This window comes from Eublepharis macularius, chromosome 16 (genome assembly GCF_028583425.1).
Source record: "Eublepharis macularius isolate TG4126 chromosome 16, MPM_Emac_v1.0, whole genome shotgun sequence".
NCBI lineage: Eukaryota > Metazoa > Chordata > Lepidosauria > Squamata > Eublepharidae > Eublepharis > Eublepharis macularius.
This window is the reverse complement of record NC_072805.1, coordinates 15,650,091-15,671,784: the sequence shown is the minus strand read 5'-3', so window position 1 is coordinate 15,671,784 and position 21,694 is coordinate 15,650,091.

Here is a 21,694-nt window from a genome sequence, read left to right as displayed (position 1 = left end):
GAGCGCTGAGCATCTAAATGCAGTGCAGAAAGGTTAACAGCACCACGCTAAACTGTTTTACACCCATCTAAGCTAACTGACTTCGAAGGACTTAGGGGTGTAGCTTGGCTTAGGATGGTTCTGCCAGTGTATGCATCATGTCGATTCAGACTGTACGCATGACCTGCAAACTACATGAACTACAGGATTTGTCTACATGAACAAGAAAGGGCAACATTTCTGGCTCATGGATGGAAACAATTTGCATGCTTGTGGGCCCTTTGCTGGGCATGCAAAATCTCCCCCTCACAATGGTACCTGCACTCAGAGATGCTGTTTGTACACAAACAGCATCCTTGGTCACCTATCGGAAATGGGCAGGTTTTGCTCTATGTAAATTGCCATTCAGTGCAGCCAGTTGAGCAGTTTTAGACTGTCAGACTAGGCCCTGGAAGACCTGGGTTCAAGTTCCCACTCTGGCCTGAAGCTCATTGGGTGTTCTTGGGTCAGTTAGGCTCCCTGCCTAACTCCCTTCACAAGGTGGTTGCAAGGATACCGTGAATAAAGGGAGAGCCATATATGCAGCCTTGAGTTCTTTATCCTTAGTGAATCTCGATGGGAAGCTGTGTTCTCATAGAAATAGCCTCCAAGTAAAAATATTTGTGCATTGTTAGGTGCTGGATATATAAAAAGCCTTTCTGCTTTTCTCCAACCAATACTGCTTTCAGAAAACCTGCACACACACGCTCATGCATGCATACACACACCCATATTCAGGTAGCTGGAGTATAAAGTCACTATATATGGAGGGGCAGCAAAGTATACCTTGACAACATGCTTATAAGCAGAGAAGAGAATAAATTACGCAAATGGAGGAGCAAGTGAACAATAATGTCCCCCAAAATACATTCACCGGCAGTCTTCTTTCTGTAAACTAAAAAGCATCATCCAAATACCCCTTCTTTTGTTTACTACAGAATTTGTTTTCTTTCAGCTTTTAATTTTTTCTATCTCAGATGGCAAAAATTAAGATTAATATGCTATAGTAGCATAAAGTGCAACATTTTGTCAAATATTGTGCATCCTTACCATTTTTCTTTTAGAAAACAAAGTTATTTATATTTTTAAATTCTATAAAGATGTCAATGCAACTTTATATGCTAAGTTATATATTATGCATTAGATGTTGTTAGATCAATAAAAAGTTTAAGTTTGATAGGAAAGTAAGTATTGAATATATTTAGTATTGAATAACTATTGAAATAACAACAACAACATTCATATACTGCCCTTCAGGATGATTTAACACCCACTCAGAGCGGTTTACAAAGTATATTATTATCCCACACCAATCACCCTGTGAGGTGGGTGGGGCTGAGAGAGCTCTGAAAGAGCTGTGACTGACCCAAGGTCACCCAGCTGGCTTCAAGTGGAGGAGTGAGGAATCAAACCCGGTTCTCCAGATTAAAGTCCTGCACTCTTAACCACTACACCAAACTGGCTCTCGGGGGGTCCTGGAAAAAAGAAGAAATAAGATATTTCCCCCTGATGGCTTCAAAATTTCCAGAAATTTTCTATCTCTGCCTGGGACATAGAACCACCTCTGAAAAATCTATTGATTTCAGTTATTGGGGTGTTTATGCCTTGGCTAATGTACCATATAGGAATCAAAAAGTTCCCACAATAATAACAACAACAACAACATTCAATTTGTATATTGCCCTTCAGGACAACTTAACGCCCACTCAGAGTGGTTTACAAAGTGTTGTTATCCTCACGGCAATCCCCCTGTGAGATGGGTGAGGCTGAGAGCGCTCTGAGAGAGCCATGGCTGACTCAAGGTCACCCAGCTGGCTTCAAGCGGAGGAGAGAGGAATCAAACCTGGTTCTCCAGATAAGAGTCCTGCCACTCTTAAGCACTCTTCCCCCCACCACCCTGGAAGACTCATCCTGGGAACACTTGTGTGTAGGTTGGTGCGAACAGTGGCTTGGAGCCAGTGATGGGAATATATTGTAGGGGGAGGGTTGCCTCCCCTGTCCCACTACAGCTCTCAACGATCCCTGAAAAGCTTGAGGACTCCTAGGAAAAGCATGAGGGGAATTTGGAGGTCTGTAGTGAGAGGGGGGAAGTGAAAATTTGCCCCGCTCCCTTTAGCCTAGTGCAGGGCTTTTTCCCTGGGAAAAGAGGTGGTGGAACTCAGTGGGTTGCCCTCAGAGAAAATGGTCACATGGCTGGTGGCCCCGCCCCCTGATCTCCAGACAGAGGGGAGAAAATGGTCACATGGCTGGTGGCCCCCGCCCCCTGATCTCCAGACAGGGGAGTTTAGATTGCCCTCCGCGCCGGAGCAGTGTGGAGGGCAATCTCAACTCCCCTCTGTCTGGAGATCAGGGGGCGGGGCCACCAGCCATGTGACCATTTTCAAGAGATTCCGGAACTCCGTTCCACCATGTTCCAGCTGAAAAAAAGCCCTAGCCGAATGGATCCAATGGAACAGACTTCATTGGAGAGTGTTTACAGACAGTTATGTGCTTGAAGCAAAAAATAATAATAATAACCCCACAATACCAAATATGGTAGTCGTTCATAATGGTGTTAGAAACAGGATCTGGGTATTGTGAAGCAAACGGCTATTTTTTTCTGGTAACTTTTTGCTACCCAAAGATACGTTGGAATTTAACTTGGGTTAGTGAAATGCGCCCCCAATACACCCTCCTCCCAACATTTCTTCAAGAATGTTCTCAGTGCCCAGAAAACGTACGGTTGGTTGGTTTCCCATCGTGAGAGGGGGAGAAAATCCTGTAAGAGGTCACTTGTGGTCATTTCCACCAGGTTCCCCGGGGAGCCATCGAGCCTGTGCTTCTGACTGAACAACCTAATTTCTCAAAGTCCAGCTTTGGGGGGGGGGGAAAGGTTTTTCTAATCCTAAACAAGTCTTTTTAAAAAAGAGAGCAAAGTATGGCTCTTGTCCTAAAATTCCATCATCAAAGATGGTGTCCTGACAGGAGAACCCGCCTGCTTTTCATTTTTTCAAAATGAAAAACGGCCTAAAGAAGCTGGTGGGAGGCAGCTGCCTGAACCTTTCCTTCTTGCTGTTTGTCCATTAAATTCATCCACCTCAAATTGCTTTCCTGGCCATGGATTATATGAGAATCAGCAGTGAGGGAAACAAGAATATGAGCAAACAATAGAAGAAAGAATTAAGCAGCGGCACCCTCATATTGCTGCTCTTCTGCTTTTAGATCCAGAGGAGATAGCCGTGTTAGTCTGTAGTAGCAAAATAGTAAAGAGTCCAGTAGCACCTTTAAGACTAACCAACTTTATTGTAGCATATGCTTTTGAGAGCCATAGCTCTCTTTGACAGATGCATGACGAAGAGTGCTGTGGCTCTCGAAAGCTTTTGATTTTAGCCAGGGCTCATTTTGAGGGGGAACGCACAGGAACGCAGTTCCGGTTGTTCCCCATAGAAGTCACATGTTAGGTGGCCCTGCCCACCTGACTCTCGACCACTTTGGGCCCGTTTCAGCCTGGATTGGGGCCGAAACAGCCTGGATTGGGCCTCTGATGGGTGGTGGCTCACTCTCCCACTCAGTAGCGGCCCGATCCTGACCATTTTGGGCCCCTTTTCAGCCATTCTCAGCCCTTTTTTGCCATTTTGGGCCCAATTTCGGCCCTGAATAGCCAGGATTGGGTCCAAAACAGCCAAGATAGGTGATGTCAAGGGGTGTGGCATATGCAAATCAGTTATGCTAATAACACATTTCCAGTGATGTCAAGGGACATGGCATATGCGAATGAGTTATGCGAATGAGTTATGCTAATGAGTTCCTCCACCTCTTTTTTTATGAAATGACCCCTGATTTTAGCATCCCATGGCCCTTGAAAAACAAACTTGTATAGTTTAACTGTTTATGTAGAGGATAGTTTATTTTTATTTTATTTTATTTAACAATCCGCCTTTCTGACTAGGACTCAAGGCAGATCACACGGGGTAAGTCAATACAATCCACAGGACTGAAACATCATGTAAATAACGCAATAGTATTTGTATAGTAGAAATTTGGAGCCAACCAGAAATAAGAGAATGGAACTGAAACAAACCATAAGCACCGACACTTTCAAAGATGCAGAAAATAGTAGGACTATACTTACAGCAACAGGCAGTATGAGCTATGCCAAGTAGATAGACCATCCTCTCTTAAACTTTTACTCAAATAGCTTTCTAAACCATTTTGTACAGTACAGCCCTATTACCTGCGTAGACAAGCCTTGAACAATTCATTTTTGTATAGTTTGCAGAAAGCCAAGAGAAGGGGCGCTCTCCTCACCTCAACAGGCAGACCATTCCAGAAGGTGGGAATACCACAGAGCAGGGCTCATTTCGAGGGGGAACGCGCAGGAACGCAGTTCCGGCAGTTCCCCAAAGAGGTCACATGTCAGGGAGCCCCGCCCACCTGTCCCTCAGCCATTTTGGGTCCATTTCAGCCTGGATTGGGGCCGAAACGGCCCAGATCGGGCCTCTGACATGTGTGGATCACTCTCCCACTCAGCAGCGGTCCAATCCTGACCATTTTGGGCCCCTTTAGGGCCATTTTCAGCCCCTTTTTGCCATTTCGGGCCCCATTTCGGCCCTGAATGGCCAGGATTGGGTCCAAAACAGCCAGGATAGGTGATGTCGGGGGCGGGGGATGAGGCATATGCAAATCAGTTATGCTAATGACACACTTCCGGTGATGTCAAGGGGTGCAGCATATGCTAATGAGTTACGCTAATGAGTTCCTCCAGCTCTTTTTCTACCAAATGACCCCTGCCACAGAGAAAGCATGTATTTGGGCAGTTGTTATTGTTGGCCCCTGCAGAAGGCCCTGCTCAAATGAGCAAAGCGGTCATGTTGGAACATAGGGAGAGAGGCGGGCCTGCGGATATGAGGGACCAAGGTTATGAAGGCTTTTAAATGATTTCCTTATTAGAAAATGAGTGGTTTCTGTTTTGTATTACATCCTCAAGATATTCTTTCCTCATATGGTCATCTTTGTGAGTTTTTCTGTTGGGAAGAGGGAGACTTTCCTCACTATTAAAATTCCTGAATTTAAAGTGTGTGTGGGGGGAGGGGAGTAAATTAATGTCGAAAGGCAGGGGCATAGACTTTCCAATTTCCTGGGGGTGGGGGTCGGGGTGGGGCTGGGCCAGAGGCATTGCTATGCTAGGCCCTTAAAAGAACCGGGGCCTGGTGACATCATAGGGACGGCTTCTACTCTCTATGGAGGTGGGGCCATGGAGGATTTAGGGAGGGGCTCCCTACAAAGTTATGGGGGCCTGGGCACCCCCCTAACAATGTGCCTGGGCTGGGCCAGGTTATAGTAGTATCCAGGGCTTTTTTTCTTGGAAAAGAGGTGGTGGAACTCAATGGGTTGCCCTCGGAGAAAATGGTCACATGGCTGGTGGCCCCGCCCCCTGATCTCCAGACAGAGGGGAGTTGAGATTGCCCTCCGCTACAGCAGCGCAGAGGACAATCTAAACTCCCCTCTGTCTGGAGATCAGGGGGCGGGGCCACCGGCCATGTGACCATTTTCAAGAGGTTCCAGAACTCCATTCCACCACGTTCCAGCTGAAAAAAACGCCCTGGTAGTATCTCAGCAATCTCCTGCTGTGTACTGTTTTTTGAAATTCACTTTTAGGATAGTCACTTTAAGATCTACAAATATTCATACCATGTGCATTGGGCAAACCACTGGTCACAATTTTGACACTAAGAAAGGCAACACAGAAAAGCCTGTAGCGGAACATTTTTGAAGTTTTTCTGGACATTCATTTACAGGAGTCTTGTTTGTGCCTTATTCATAAGGATTACTTAGTACTGAAGTTTATCACAGATGCCTTCATTTGGTCAATGCATGGTTGAAGTCTCTGAGCCAGGGTAGAATACAAAACAGTTGCTGTGCACTCAATTTTGGAGAAATGTACAGAGTTCAGGCTAGTAACAATCTTCTTCTCACTTTGAATTTATATCCTGTGAGTAGAAGCACATTTTGCGGCAATTCAGGACAGTGCCCATAGCTATGACCCCAAAGAAAACTCACAGTTATACCACTTAGTATAAATGTTGCACCACATGCGTTTGTTCTAATTGATGTTTCTTGAACTCATTAGCTATAACATTAAGATCAATTTCCTGAGATCTGTGGTTATGTCCATGAAGAAGAGCCATGTATTTGAGCCTTGCTTGTTTCATGCTTGACTGTAGAAAGGTCTTTATTCTACAAAGGCATGAGAATGACCTTTCGGAGGTGCAGGAGGAAACAGGTATGGTAAGGCCTGTTTTGATAAGTTTAGCTAATTCTGGTAGGAGCTGGTGCAGACCTTTTCCTTGTCTGAATATTCTGGCCTATACACATTAGATGTTCTGTTTTGGTCCTTGGCAAATACGTGCAAATATCCGCTGGGTTGTGAAGTCAGGGTGTTAGGGTTGCCAGCTCCAAGTTAGGAAATTCCTGGAGATCTTGTGGGTGAAACCTGGAGAAAGTGGGATTTGGGGAGTAAAAGGACCTTGGCATGACATAATTCCATAGAGGCCCCCCCCAAAGTAGCCATTTTCTCCAGGTGAACTGATCTCTGTGGCCTGGAGACCAGTTGTAATTCCGGGAGATCTCCAGCCACTACCTGGAGGCTGACAACCCTACAGGGTGTAATCCTTGGAGCTTCTAACTTTTGAAATAGCATTTCAGTTTTGCCAAAGCGTTTTACAGCTTTTAATCCAAACAACCACCAGGCAAAGTAAACCAGTTCATGTTCGCTGTAACTGCCTAGGTGGTGAACAATTGTCAATACACACCTACTGACCAACTCTTTAGAGTATAGACATTTTAAAAAGAATGCTTAACAGGCTTGCTTGGGTCATTAATTAATTTTCAAAAGGAACTGGTTCAGCATCCTCATCAGCACACAAAGGAAATCACAGGCTTGAAGAAGACACAAAATATCTATCTACCAAAAGAATCCTCAAATCCTACAGCAAGACATTTGCAGTAGTTTTGAAAGTGCTACTCCCTCCCCACAATTTCTTCTCTAAGCATTAGCTAGTTGGTTGCTCGTTTGAAACTGCACCACACCATTTTAGGTAACAGCAGAATGAAGAGCATGAACATGTACAGAGTGCACATTCCTTGCCAATCTTCTCTCTGAGCTGCACACAGGGCAAAAGGAAATTTTAAAAAGGCCTCTGATCTGCCTCCCCCCTCCCAGTCTTGTTCATGCATATGGGCTTTCTCATTGCTTCAGAGAGACAATATGCAGGCTACCATTTTAGGAATTATCTTTTTCTTCAATATATACCACCTCACCATTTAAAAAGGGAATGGAAATTGAAAGAGGAGCTTAGGAGTGGCTGAAGCAGCCCGCCCCACATACACACTACCATGAAAAAGCTAACTGTTCTCACTCAAGGATATATAGACCCATCCCACATCCAACAAAAAACACAGCAGCAGCAAGCAAGCAAGCAAGCAAACAGAACTATTTTAACAAGGAAACATAGGGCCTACCATCCCCCAGTTTTCCATTTCCAAAATACAATGATAAAGTAACTGAAAAGCAAAATAAAACAGAGACTCGCTTTTTCCTATTAAAAGGAACAGAAACTGGTCCTTAACAGAGTAGCATAGATTGCAGAGAAAACATGATGCGTGGTTGAGCATGGTGGCTGGTGAGTGTGAGAGAGAAAGTAACAAACTTACACTTGCCTTAGGTTTAGAAAAGAAGAATTCTTTACTATAGGAACTCCAATAGGAAAATGAAGAGATAGATTCCTATCTACCTATCTAGTCTGATGGACATGGATGGCAGGACCTGCATCCATGATACAAGATGGAGAGAAAAGGCAGAAGTGTGACAAAGGGAGGAAGAGAAGGATGTCATGAGGAGGACAAATCTCCAGGAATTTCCTGGAGATTTGGGGGCAGAGGCTTGGGAGGGTGCAGTTTGGAGGCCGGACTTCAGAAGATGGACTCTCTGGTACACTGTAGAGTCCAGGAGAAAAAGGAATCCTAGAGTGATGACATATTCGTGCTGATCTCCCCTCCCCCAACTCCACTGTCTCCAGGATCCACACACCCTCAAACTCCAGGAATTACCCAAGCCAGAGTTGGGATGGGGAGCAGGGGCGAGCAAGGCAGATGGCAGAATCTGTGTTCAAATTGAAATGAATTTGACACATGTGCCAGCAAAGGTATGTTGTGGGATGAATCCTACAACAATACTATGCTCCTGTTTTGAGGAACGTTTGTACCGCCGCAGCGCTTGAAATCTTCTGTTCATCCTTAAAATAGGGCTGTATCGTCTTCTCTCTTTTTTTTAACTGTCAGAATTGTTTTGGGATGACTACATGAATAGACCCAAACTTTCATGTTCTAAGCTAGCCTGATTGCCTTTTCTTCCTTGCACACATCAAAGCCTAGCGACAAGGCACAGAACCTTGGGGGGGGGGGTGTTGGTAAGCGCCGGTTCAATCGACTCTAAAGCTGCAGCTTAGCCATAAATCCTCCTGGCTACCTTTATTCTGAAAGTGATGCCGCCCTGTGTGTGGCATTCTTGTGAATCACCCCTGCAAAATGTAGGTGGGAAGGAGAGGAAATGAGATCATGGTTGGTCTGGGGCTGGAAAGGAGAGGGTCAAAAAGGACTTTTTTTTTCTGGCCTTAGACAAGATGCCCCTATCTGATTTCGGAGAGAGACAAGAGTCTCTAGGTGGGCAGGTGATAAGTTAGACTCCCCCAGACCGCCCTCCCTCCCCAATATCTCGTCGTCTCCTGCTAGGCTTTTCTGGCATTCAAGTCCTGATCAATATTTGCTCTATATTTGCTTTAGCTGTGCGTGAGGTTCTTTGTGTTTGAAAACAGAGCAATCGCTCAGATGTTCTTAAAGGTAGTCAGGGCAGCATTAGAAGGAATGCAGAGCAGAGCCCCCTCTTCTCTCCCCCCGCCCCAGATGCATTAAACAAGCAAAGCCCCCCCAACTCCCTGCCAGCCCTAATTGGCTCCAACAGGCTTTTGCAAAAGCTTGGGAATAATTAAACATTTTCCAAAGCACATGATCGGGAACGGCCAAGATTCCCCAAATAGACTAAACACACTTTGGATAAATTCAGACCTATGGGAAAAAACACACAACCTAAACGTAAAATTAAACCACAGTGGAAATGTCTAAATACGTCAGGGGAGGTTTTCTTGAAGCTGCAAGCCGCATTGGAATGAACGGGAGGTGGGCAGGGCCCAATCCTGTCCGTGTGGCTCGCCCAAGACAACTTCCTGCTGGATTGTGCCCCTGGAATTTGAGACAAAAGTGAGATTTCATTTTCTAAAACTCTGAAGTTTTAGCAGAGGCATTCCAAACTAGAATATACAACACTGAATCTAAAACACAACAGAAAAGGCCCATAACATTGTATAGCAAGACAGATTCTACTGGGATTATGTACTCTTTTTATCAGTTATATATACTGGTTATTATTGAAAGTATATTTATAACTATGTCATCAAGATTAGATTTGATGGGGGGGTGACTGTAGAAATTGCATTTGGTAAGATTTAAATGAATCTTGGCGCAGAGCATCTGTTTTTGTTGTTCTGCTTTCTGCAGAACTGCATAATTGCCGTTTCTGAGTTTAATTGCACAGTCCTGTGCCGGGTTCTTCCACTCTAAGCCCCTTGACTGCAATTGGCTTAAGTTTAGAGCAGGGTTCTACAACCAACAGCTCCAGAGTTCAATGTGCCTCAGGACAGAGCCAGACGCAGCTTTTTAAAAAAAAGATGAACTCTTTCAGTTACGGTCTGTTGGAAGGGAATGTCACAATCACCAGGATGTGAAAAGAAGGGCAGACAGAAAAATGTTATGGGACTAAAGTACTTTTTGGAGGGAAGGCAGAAGGGTAGAGTTCAATTTTGTCAGATCTTGGAAGTTTGTCAGATCTTGGAAGTTAAGTAGGGTCTGTACTTGGATGGGGAACCACCAGGGAAAACTGTGCAGAGGGAGACAGTGGCAACCGCCTCTGCTTCTCACTTACTTGAAAGCCCCTTGCTGGAGTTGACATAAATGGGTTGCAACTTGATGGCATACGTATACATAAGTAAAGGGCTTCTTAGAGATGCTTGGCAAAAAGGGGTATGATAGAGGTGAACAGTCCCCATGAATTCAAGTGCGAAACAGGCACAGAAGCAGGGCCAGCGCGCCCATAGAGGCCAGGTAGGCGGTGGCCTCAGGCGCGAGGGCCCTGGAGAGGCGCCGGAGGGGGTGTCGGGGGCGGAGGCACGTGCCGCAGAGCTGGCGTGGCTGGCCCGCAGCTGCTGCAGCCAGCCAGCCCCATGCCGCTGCCGCCGCTGCCACACACCCCCAGCTGGGCACAGCAGCCATGAGCCGCTGCTGGAGCGGCGTGCAGAGCACGGAGCAGCCTCCGCCCACCACCCCAGCCATCCGCCGGCGAATACCTCGGCTTGCGCTGTGCGATGACGTCATTGTGCACTCCGTGGTGCGTGCGTGCTGTGCGCATGCGCGGGGGGGGGGGGTTGCCGCAGGCACCAGAGACCCTGGCGCCGGCAGTGCATAGAAGTATGCAGGGGTTTTTTTCTGGGAAAAAAGGTGGCGGAACTCTCAAGAGGAAAATGAGGAAGAAACACACGGGGTTCTTTGAAATCATATTATTTTCAAGCACTATTGCTGAGTATTTTCAAGATGTGCCGGAACTCCGTTCCCCCGCGTTCCCCCTGGAAGTATGCCTGTGTACTAAAACATCTGTGCAGGATATATATATTTCACTCACTGTGAGATCTTGTGTGCATGCCACTTCCTAATAAAGGACTTGCAACAGCCGGTGTTTGGAGAGCATATACTTCATTCATTCATTCATTCATTCATTCATTCATTCATTCATTGCCTGCCTTTCTCACTGAGTGCCAACCCGTTAGAGAGCGAACTTGGATGGATGCTTAAAAAAAGCACTCCACTTTGGTAGCCAAAGCACAGCAAAACCACCATGTGGAAGAAGCCTGAAACACCTTCCATCATTTCCCAGAAGCTGACTGCTTGGGCTGGGTAGATGGCGTCTTTCTGTCCCTTTTCTGGTATATTTAGCAAGCAGCTCTGGGATGTACAGGCTGGTTAGAAAGCCATTGCAAGCTCAGTTGAGCGGGGAACAGGTAAGTCTGTGCTTCAGGAATCAGGATGCCAAGTTTTCAGAAGTCTTTTTCAGGCCTTCCTAGTACTTTGATCCATTACACTTCTCATGGTTAGGCAACTGGAGCATGCAGTCTGCGCATGTGCAAATGCCTGTCTTGCGCATTGCCATTCATTTCATTTTAACTTCTGCAGCCCAGTGCGGTCGATATCAAATACAGAATACTTGGGGAAGCAGACTCCAGGGTGGTTTTTTTTGCTGCTGCCGCCAATGCTTCTCTTCCCCATTGCAGAAGTTCAATGTAGTTTCATCTCTCAATAGAAAGCAGAGTTGCGAAGGGAATACCAGCTGCCTTTCCCACACGGAGCAGCCATTGGACCTGTCCCAAGGCTGGAGAAAAGCGCTGAAAGGGAGTTTTGGCGAGGCCTCACTTCTCATGGGATGCCCCACTGGTCAAGAAGTTTTTTCGAATGTGAAAGAAACCAGGAGCAAAACCTTTTAGCTCACCTCAAGTGGCAGTTCCTCTTTCAAATTTCCTTCTCCTTGCATGGGCTTTCTCCAACTTTGACTGTTCAGTGTGTAAATATGAATTCTATCAGGTTTTCTGTTTTCTGTCTAAGGCTATATCTGATGTTCTTAACACTGTTTTTAAATATGCTTCTGGCACTGGTCCTGGTACAGCTTCTCATCTCTCTTTTGTGTCACCAGCTGCCGTCTGGACTTGCCCACAATTGTTCCAAATTTGTGCTCCCCCCGGGTCTAATTTACATTGATAGACTCTGCTGTGAGTAGCCTGTAATAACCACATTCATCTTAGATCATGTTATTGTTCACAATTATCTTAATTACATGCTTTTTTTTTACTGTAATGGTTTGTTTTCCCTTTAATGCCTTCCTCTTCGATCCAGGGCTGCCTTGAGAAAATCAGCTCTTTTCTCTAAAAGGAGGGGTTCTATCTCTTGGGCTGTAGAGAAAAATGTGAAAGCCAAACCACACAGCACTAGAAGCCACAGTGTAGAGTAAGATGATTGGTGGATTTGTTTACATTGAGTTAACGCTCAGGCACATTCCATAAAATGCCATAGTTGTGCCAATACTGTGCGTGTTCTGGTTTCTTCATCCCCGTGCCCTGCCCATTTTCCTGCCAATGGTATACTGGCTCCATCTGGCCTAAGGAAATTTTACAGAATCCTGAAGCTCATTTGCACATGTGTTATGTGCTGTCAAGTCGCTTCCGACTTATAGTTATCCTATGAATTAAATGTCTTCTAAAATGTCCCGTCTTTCATAGCCTTGCTCAGGTCTTGCAAACTGAAGACTGTGACGTCCTTTACTGAATCAAGCCTTCTCGTGTTGGGTCTTCCTCTTTTCCTACTGCCTTCAACTTTTCCTAGCATTATTGTCTTTTCCAGTGAGTCTTGTCTTCTCATTATGTGACCAAAGTATGATAGCCTCTTTTTTTTCCATTTTAGCTTCTAGGGAGCGTTCAGGCTTGATTTGTTCTAGTACCCAAGGAGGAACAGGTTTATTGTTTGTGGCCAAAGGCCGTTACAATCCACAGGGCTGGATCGACGGGGGGTGGGGGTAGTCTGCCCCTGGTGCTGCTAAAGAAGGGGCGCCGGGCACGGCTGCCAGCTGCCAGGAGCATGCCGGAGCGGGCGGCGGCAGTGTGGGCAGCTGAGCGGTGGGCTGGGAGGCCGCCTGTGCTGTTTGCCTGCCCCACTGACGGGGCGGCTGGCTTGTTGCGTGCACAGGACAGGGAGTGTGCAGCAAGCCAGCCGCCCCGTAATTGGGGCAGGGGAACGGTGCGGGCGGCCTCCCAGCCCTCCGCTCAGCCGCTCGTGCTGCCACCGCCAGCTTCCCAGTGCACCGGGGTGGCCAGCTTGCTGCGCGGGCGGCATGCCTCCGTGCCCCTGTGTGACAACGTCACAGAAGTGACATCATCACGCAGTGCCGGGAGCACGCGTGCGCGGGGGGAATGCCAGCCTTGGGTTGCCCTGGGCGCTGGCAACCCTAGATCCGGCCCTGACAATCCATACACATAAAACACACAAAACAGTCTAACATATAAACACAGGTACAGCTATTGAGAGATTAAAATGATCTCGGCAGAAAAGACCAGTCAGATAAAAGCATTGCTTCCTCTGGAAACAACTCCAGCCGGGATTGTCTTGGCTGCTGAGGCGAAAAGAGAGACTTGGTAAGAAACAAATGCAGCCGTGTCAGACAGGAGAGAAAGCAGCTTCTCAGAGTCTGAAGAGGAGTTTGAACCAATTAAAAACTCTGCTAGGAATTTATTCCTTAGCTCTGCATAGAGTGAGCAGGATAATTGGTAATGTGGTAAATCCTCCACAACATGGGCACCATAAATACGGTAGCAGAGTTGTATTTGTTAGAATATATACAGCTGCAACTATGCAGAAAAGTTAGAATTATAAGTAGGCTACAATGAGGAAAATGACTATTAAGTATGTCTGATTGGAATTTTACTACCCTTTTTGGGGGTAGGAGGCTGAGATCTTTTCCTTTTAAGAGATATAGTCCCTGGCTCTATGGGTATCTCCAGATCCATATTCTTCAGCAGGGCCAAACCTGATTCTTGGTCTTCTGCCAAATTGTTATTATAGCTGGCTAGTTGTGCAGCCTCATTTTCCAGCATAATTTCATAGCATAACCTGTGTAATGGATTGGTATTATCGTTACGCTCCTTCCTCCAGAATCTGAGCCGGGTTAGATGTACGCAGGCTCTGACTGAGGGCAGGCCAAGCTCTGTTCGCATAAGAGCTGCAGGAGTACCTTTTGGTAAAGCTAAAATTATCCTTAAGAAATGGTTTCGGATAGATTCCAAAGCTGTAATTAAACAATCTTTCTAACCCCAGACCTCTACGCCATAAAGTTGCTGAGGAATGGCCTTGCTCAGATATATTTCCAGTGCTGGGTCTATTTAGAAAACCTCTTTTCGTCTAGTAAAATTTCAGAATGATCTAAGAAATGTAGATTTGGTTATTGCCAAATGCACCCTCCAAGATAGAGTTATGCTAAAGGTAATCCCCAGGTATTTAAAGGCGCTGCACTGTTCTATGGTGGTTTCATCTATGGTCCACTTGTACCTACGAGGTCTTTTCCTAAAGACCAAGACTTTTGTCCTGGCATAATTGATGTTTAAGGCCTCTTCTTTACAAAAGTCTCCAAGTTTATTTAAGAGCCTTTTAAAGTCAACACAAGTAAGAAAGACCACGACCATGTCATCGGCATATAAAAGAACTGATATTTTCTGAGATCCTAAAGGGGAGACAAAGTCAGGGCCAGATAATGTCGGGATAATGTTGTTTAGATATGAATTAAAAAGCAAAGGGGCCAGGACACATCCCTGCTTTACCCCTCTCAGAATTGGTATTGCCTCTGTTAAAGAGCCTGAAGCGCCCACCCTGATTTTTGCAAAAATGTTGGAATAGAATTCCTGCAAAAGAAATAGTAGTTGCCTATCTATGTTCAAAGCAGCCAGCTTCATCCAGAGGCGTTCTCTGTCAATGGAGTCAAAAGCAGATGTTAAGTTCACAAAGGCTGCATACAGAGATTTAGTGTGGCCCTTAGTACTTTGGGACGCTAGTTGGTAAAGGGTTTGACAATGGTCAACGGTACAATGCCCTTTGCGGAAGCCAGCTTGCTCAGGATAGATGACTTGGTTGGAGGCTTCCCAATCCTCCAGCTTACATAGAAGAGAGATGCTATACAATTTGGCAGCTATGTCCAGCAAGCATATTGTACGGTGGTTTTGGGGATCTCCTTTTAAATACTGGGAGTACTATACTCAGTTTCCACCCCGAGGGGAAGACACCTGTTGAGTTTACCCGGGTGAATAACTTAGCTAAGATGGGTGCCCACCAATCAGGGAAGGACTTAAACAGCTCGGTGGAAATCAAATCCTTACCGGGGGACTTGCCAGAGGCAAGTGATAAAATAAGTCCTCTCATCTCAGTCTTAGTAACAGGGGGCCATTGTGGCAGGGTAGAGAGAGATCAGGAGGTGGTATCTGCTTAGGTACCTCATTCTGGAGAATTGAGGAAGCCCAGAATACTTGGCTGAAGTATACATGCTAGTCTCTCACTGAGATTTGGGCATCCAACGTGTGGGGGGGGGCACATCTACCTATTCCAAAATACACTAATTCCCAGAACTGAGCCTCCCTCTTTTCTTGAACTGCCAGGCCTAATTCTTTCCACAATAGATGGTTGTTGTGGGTTTTCCAGGCTGTATTGCTGTGGTCTTGTCATTGTAGTTCCTGATGTTTCGCCAGCACCTGTGGCTGGCATCTTCAGAGGTGTAGCACCAAAAGACAGAGATCTCTCAGTGTCACTGTGACACTGTGTCACTGTGTCAGTGTCACTGTGACACTGAGAGATCTCTGTCTTTTGGTGCTACACCTCTGAAGATGCCAGCCACAGGTGCTGGCGAAACATCAGGAACTACAATGCCAAGACCACGGCAATACAGCCCGGAAAACCCACATCAACCATCGTTCTCCGGCCGTGAAAGCCTTTGACAATACATCTTGCCGCAATAGTTTGGCAGGATCAGACTTCTTCTGTTTCAATAGCTTTTTGTAGGCTGATCTTAATAAGAGAAGATGGTTTAGAGATGTTCCTTTCTTAAGGTGGTGGACCTGACTGGTGTAATAGGCTAACTCTTTCCTGGCAGTTCTGCATTCTTGGTCAAACCACCCACCGCTGGAATAGGTTACAGTTTTGGGAGGGTTGTCACTCAAAAGCAGAGGATTAAGAAGCTGTACAGCATTGAGGCCATCCTGCAGTAATGCTTGACGCTGTGACCATTCTTCACCAAAGACTGGGCTAGGTTGGCATGGAGCTGAGGAGTCCACTTAAGTCTCCTTTTACCCTTCTAGAGGACCTGAAACAGGCTTGAGATAGATGTTGTCTCTAAAGCCCAGCGAAAGTCTCAGTGGGCAGTTGTCGCTCTCTGTTCTATTACCGACCTCAAAGCCCAAGGTATAGCCTAAAAGCGAAGAAGAAACTGCTAGGTAATCAACTGTACTGGCTCCCCAAGAGGATAGAAATGTGAATGTACCTCTGGAAGTGTCAAACCCAGTGCCATGTAACATGTGGAGTTGATGGACAGAGAGCATTTCTAACCGTCTTAAGCCTGGCTTGTTCAGAATCAAGTCCTGTGATGACGGATCCAGAAAGCCTGCTTGCTCAGCAATCTGTTAACACTAGCTGAAGATTCAGAAATGCCAGAGCCAGTTCTAGCATTAAAATCTCCGCATAAGATGAGATGTGAGTTGGGAAAGCAGAGAGCGAAAGTTTCAAGGATGTTTGACAGAAGATCCCAAATATTCTCCACATTCTGAGGGTTCAGACGTTTTGGAGGAATGTAAATGTTGAAACAAATAAAAGAACCAATACATTGACCTTGAATCAATATGATCTGGATATGATTCTGGGAATCACTTTCCTATGTCGCTGTAGTTCAACAGAAACCTTTCAAAAACAAAATCCAACGGGAGGCTGCTGAACTGGAATTCATATGCAAATTTGACTCTGTCAAGCTGGGACTGAATAGGGACTATGAATGGTTATCACATTATCACAGGTAACAGATTTCCTTTACAGAGGCGGGATCTGGGGGAGCTCAGTGGCACCTGGCGTGGGCTTTCGGGGACCACAGATCTCTTTGTCAGATGCATCTGGCAAGGAGAGCTGTGGTTATCGAAGGCTCATACTGCATTGGAATTGGATGGTCTAGCTGTTTGGCTGCTACAAACTAACAGGGAAACTCCTTTGAAGCCAACTGATCCACACACCAAAAGGAGATGTTTACATATACTAGCAAAGGAATGTTTTGGTTTCCCCCCCTAATTGCCTCTTCTCTCTCCTCCCCTTCTTTCCCTCCTCTCTGTATTTGACCAGTCTCTGTATCATGTGTCTGACGAAGAGAACTTGATTCTCGAAAGCTTATGCTACAATAAAATTGGTTAGTCTTAAAGGTGCTACTGGACTCTTTTTGATTTTACTTTCCTATGTGGACACCAGTGTTTAAATCAACAGAGACAAATACTACCAAACCCCCCCACAGCGCCCAGCTTTCTAAGGTCCTTTCAAAACTTGAAACTCTTGCTGTTGCTTCTGATTCTTGGTCTTTCCCCACTTTCTCTGCAGGGCGAACTGTACAGCATTAGACCTTCCGGAGGTCCCTCCCCTCCCTAATCTCCATTTACCCCCCCCCCAGGCTCCACCCCTGAAGCTCCAGGGATTTCCCAACCCAAAGCAGACAATCCTACTTTGGTGTCAAGTTAGGGTTGCAACAAAAGCTACAGCACAAATTGCAATGGTTTACGTATTTCCAATTAGCACACATGATGAATCAAATTAAAATAACACAAATTATTAACACGCCTCAGACAGATTTTGAAATTATTTTGAGCCAAACCAATCTTAATCAAAAAGGATTAATATCTAAACTGTATAAAGTTCTCCTGAATACATTTGAAATTAAACCTTTAAAATGCCAGCAGAACTGGCAGTTGGACTGCAATACTGAAATTACTGTAGATCAATGGAAAACAATTTGGTCTTCCAATATAGTGCAATCTTATATTATTCCAGTTAAAATTCAGTCCTACAAAATTCTCCACCGTTGTTATTTAACCCCCAAAAAACTTTCATTAATTTATCCAAAGTGTTCTCCACTTTGTTGGAAAGGGTGTGGAGGAATTGGTACCTTTGCATACTGCTGGTGGGCTTGCCCTTACATCGAGAAATTTTGGAAGGGAATTCTACAAAGTATACAAGAGATCACAGGATATTTAATCCCTCTAGATGTAAAATTATTTTTTTTAAATCAACAGGAGACCATAAACATCCCTAATACACGGAAAGAGTTAATCTGCAATTTTTTGATGGCAGCCAAGTAATTATTAGCATCCTTCTGGAAATCTCCTAAAATCCCCACTATCGATAATTGGTTAGTTAAATTATGGGACTATTACACTCAGGACAAGTTCTCAGAACTTATTAGTCAAACACAATGCTGCCTAAAAGAAACTAACTTTGTAACTAAATGGTCCCCATTTTTTGAATTCTTAATTGTTAATGACATACTTCCTCCTAAACATTTGTCATCTTTTTTTTTTACTAAATACCCTAAATAATGTAAAGTTACTTAGCACTATAAGTTAAGTAACTATTCAATAATATTGATACTATATCAAATGTTTCAATTCCTATGTGAAAGATGTTTTATGTGTGTATGTTGACCTGTTACATGTTGTTGTATTGAACTGTTAATTAAAATAAAAAAATTAATTAAAAAAAAGTTAGGGTTGCCAGGTCCAGGCTGGGAAATTCCTGGAGATTTTTGGGGTGGAGCCTGGAGAGGGTGGGGTTTGGGGAGGGGAGGGGCCTCAGCATGGTATAATACCATAGAGTCCACCCTCCAAAGCAGCCATTCTCTCCAGGGGAACTGATCTCTGTCACCTGGAGATCAGTTGTAATTCCGGGAGATCTCCAGCCACCACCTGGAACTGACAACCGTATGTCAAGTTCAGCTCAAAAGCTAGCTCTCCCAATTCCTTCTCTTCCTAGGGTGGGTGACTGCCTCGGGGAATTCCTGAGAATTCGGGTAAAGTGGTCTGATGGAGACTCCTGTTGAATACTTTTAATACTTTTTTGCTTTCTCCCGCCAAAATCTACTCTATCTTCATTTATGTCGGGCTGCGTTTAAGGCACCTTGTTGCTAGCTGTGTCCAGGCGACACCTTGTGGATAAATCTGGGAACGACAACCGTTCCTTGCTTTCCCCTTGTATTCACCTTTACTTTTTGATATTTTCTTCATGAGTTGTAACCTTTATGTGGTATCAGATATTCTGAGCTTTTCTTGTGAAAATTTTGGGCCACATGTATGTCTCTCTGTGTGTGACATTTTGCGCAAGTCATGCCACTTCTGTCCTTTGGGGGAAAAGGGTGGCCCATAGCGTTTCCCTGAAATTTGGAGCCCTGGGGGCGGGGGGCAGGGAGAATTAATTTTATCTCCAATTGGGTTTGGGGAGGGAGAAATGGAGGGGGGAGATAGGGAATTTAAATGCATGCTGCTGTCTTTATCAATCCAAAATTTACCTTACTATTCAGAGTGGGTTAACCTAGCATATCTAATTGTTTGATGATGTGGGTTTTTTAAAACGTAAAAATATAAATGTTTGTGTTTCATTAAACTAATTTGGTTGTAGAGATGGAGTTACAGTCTGCTTTGCTCCAACATAGCTAATTAGGAAACTTAGGGTAAGGGAGTTGGGAGGGAAAGGAAACTATTGACATTTAGGGTTGCCATCTGTGGGTTGGGAAATTCCTGAAGATTTGGGGGTAGAGCCTTGGGAGGGTGCAGTTTGGAGGCCGGAGACTAATGCTCCAGAGTGTCCAATTCCTCCAGGGGAACTGGTAGGGCTGCCAGCCTCCTGGTGGTGGCTGGAGATTGCCCCGAATTCACCTGATCTCCAGGTGACAGAGAGCAGAACTACAAGTGACAAAAGGCACAGGTTGGACACTTCTCAGCTTCCCTCAAGTTTTGATGGGAAATGTAGGCGTCCTGGTCTCACAGCTTGGCTCTCTGACTGCTGTCCAATGGACTTTTCAACTGTCACTTGTCCAACATTCCGCCAAGCTGCCTACATTTCCCATCCAAACTTGAGGGAAGCTGGCAAGTGTCCAACCTGTGCCTTTTGTCACTTGTGGTTCTGCTCAGAGATCAGTTCCCTTAGAGAAAATGTCTGCTTTGGAGGGTGGACTCCATTGAAGCCCCTATTCTCCCCAAATCCTGCCCTTTCCAGGTTCCTACACCCCCGATATCTCCAGAAATTTCCCAACCCAGAGTTGGCAACTCTAAGAACTGTCCCCTGCAGTCTAGAGATCAATTGTAATTCTAAGCGATCTCCTTCCTCCACCTCGAAGGTGGCCAGTCTATATTGTAGCACACAGGAACAGAAAAACAGGAAGTACTATTTACTAATAACACCTTAGATTGTAGTTACTAAAAAAATGCCAAAGACAAAAATTCCTATGCCAAAGCAATGCATTACTGAGCTAGGGCGCATTCCACAAAAGCCTACACTTGACTGGGGTGGTTAGAAGCCAACTAAACGATCCAAACAGTTGTGAAATGGTGTTGTTCATTTATTATATGTTAGAAATCAGCATCTAACATGGGGATGAATGTTTGCAATTACTCTTTCATTCTGTGTTTTTTTAAAAAAAATTGTAAACCAATCCCCCCTCCCCCAGTTTTCAATTTTAATAAAACAAAGATTTGAAATGAACAGTGCAGACAACAAAAAGATGATTTTCGTATCCAGGCTAAGAAAAAGTATGCTGTATCATGCAGAGACTTGCATCTCTAGAGAACACATTAAGACAATAGTTTGGATTATGTTGTGTGTCGGTTAATCTTTATAAGATTACCGAAGAATTCAGTGTTACAGTGTGGAAAAGATGGAACAGAGAATGAACAGAGCATGGGCTCCAGTTCTGAAAAACACCAGGCCAACAAAACACTCCACACCCGACAATAGCCCTGCAGAGAAGATTAGCACATCAAGCACCAATCCATATGCAAAAGAACCTCCTCAGGTTACAGTGAAGCCTCCCGCCATTAGCATTCCACACCCTGGGAAACTCTTACAGAATGACTCAGCTCAACCCCACCCCTCCTGAGTAGATACAAATGACCTACATCTTTTCCACACTGTGACACTGAGAGATCTCTGTCTTTTGGTGCTACACCTCTGAAGATGCCAGCCACAGCTGCTGGCGAAACGTCAGGAACTACAATGCCAAGACCACGGCAATACAGCCCGGAAAACCCCCAACAACCATCGTTCTCCGGCCGTGAAAGCCTTCGACAATACAATTCAGTGTTACTTTATGCTCCGTTGCGGCTGAGCAGGTCTCTTGAAATAACTCCTGAATCTCTTTTTTTGAACAATAAATTAGATAGAATCCAACCATATTTGTGCAGGGTAACAATTGTTACTTTATTAACTATTGCGAAAACAACTCTTGTTCACTATTGGAAAAATCCAGCAGCCCTCCCCCGTCATTGTGTCTATGGCATTAAAAAATCTGGGAACATTATGCAATGATAAAGATAACTGATTCTCTAAACCATAGACTTTTAGGAACCTGTAATTGTGATTTTGAAACTATCTGGCATCCTATCTTGGATCATTTAGAACAGCAAGGCGAAACCTTTTTGAACTCAGAAAAGCTGTATCTTTGTTTATGAATTTGTTCTCTTTTGACTATAACTATGCTTGAAAGTCATATGTAAATATGTTATAGGGTAGTAAAACACAAGGAAGAGGGAAAGAAAAGGTTACCTAATTTTGAACAGTGGATACAGCAGTAAGATTTTAGGTAAATGTTAGTCTTCAGAGGAAAATACTAGTCTAGTATACTGTATTCTAGTGTTGTAATCTTATATTTTAAATGTGTGTGTGTGTATATGTATGTATGTATGTGTATGTATATGTACACACACATATATAC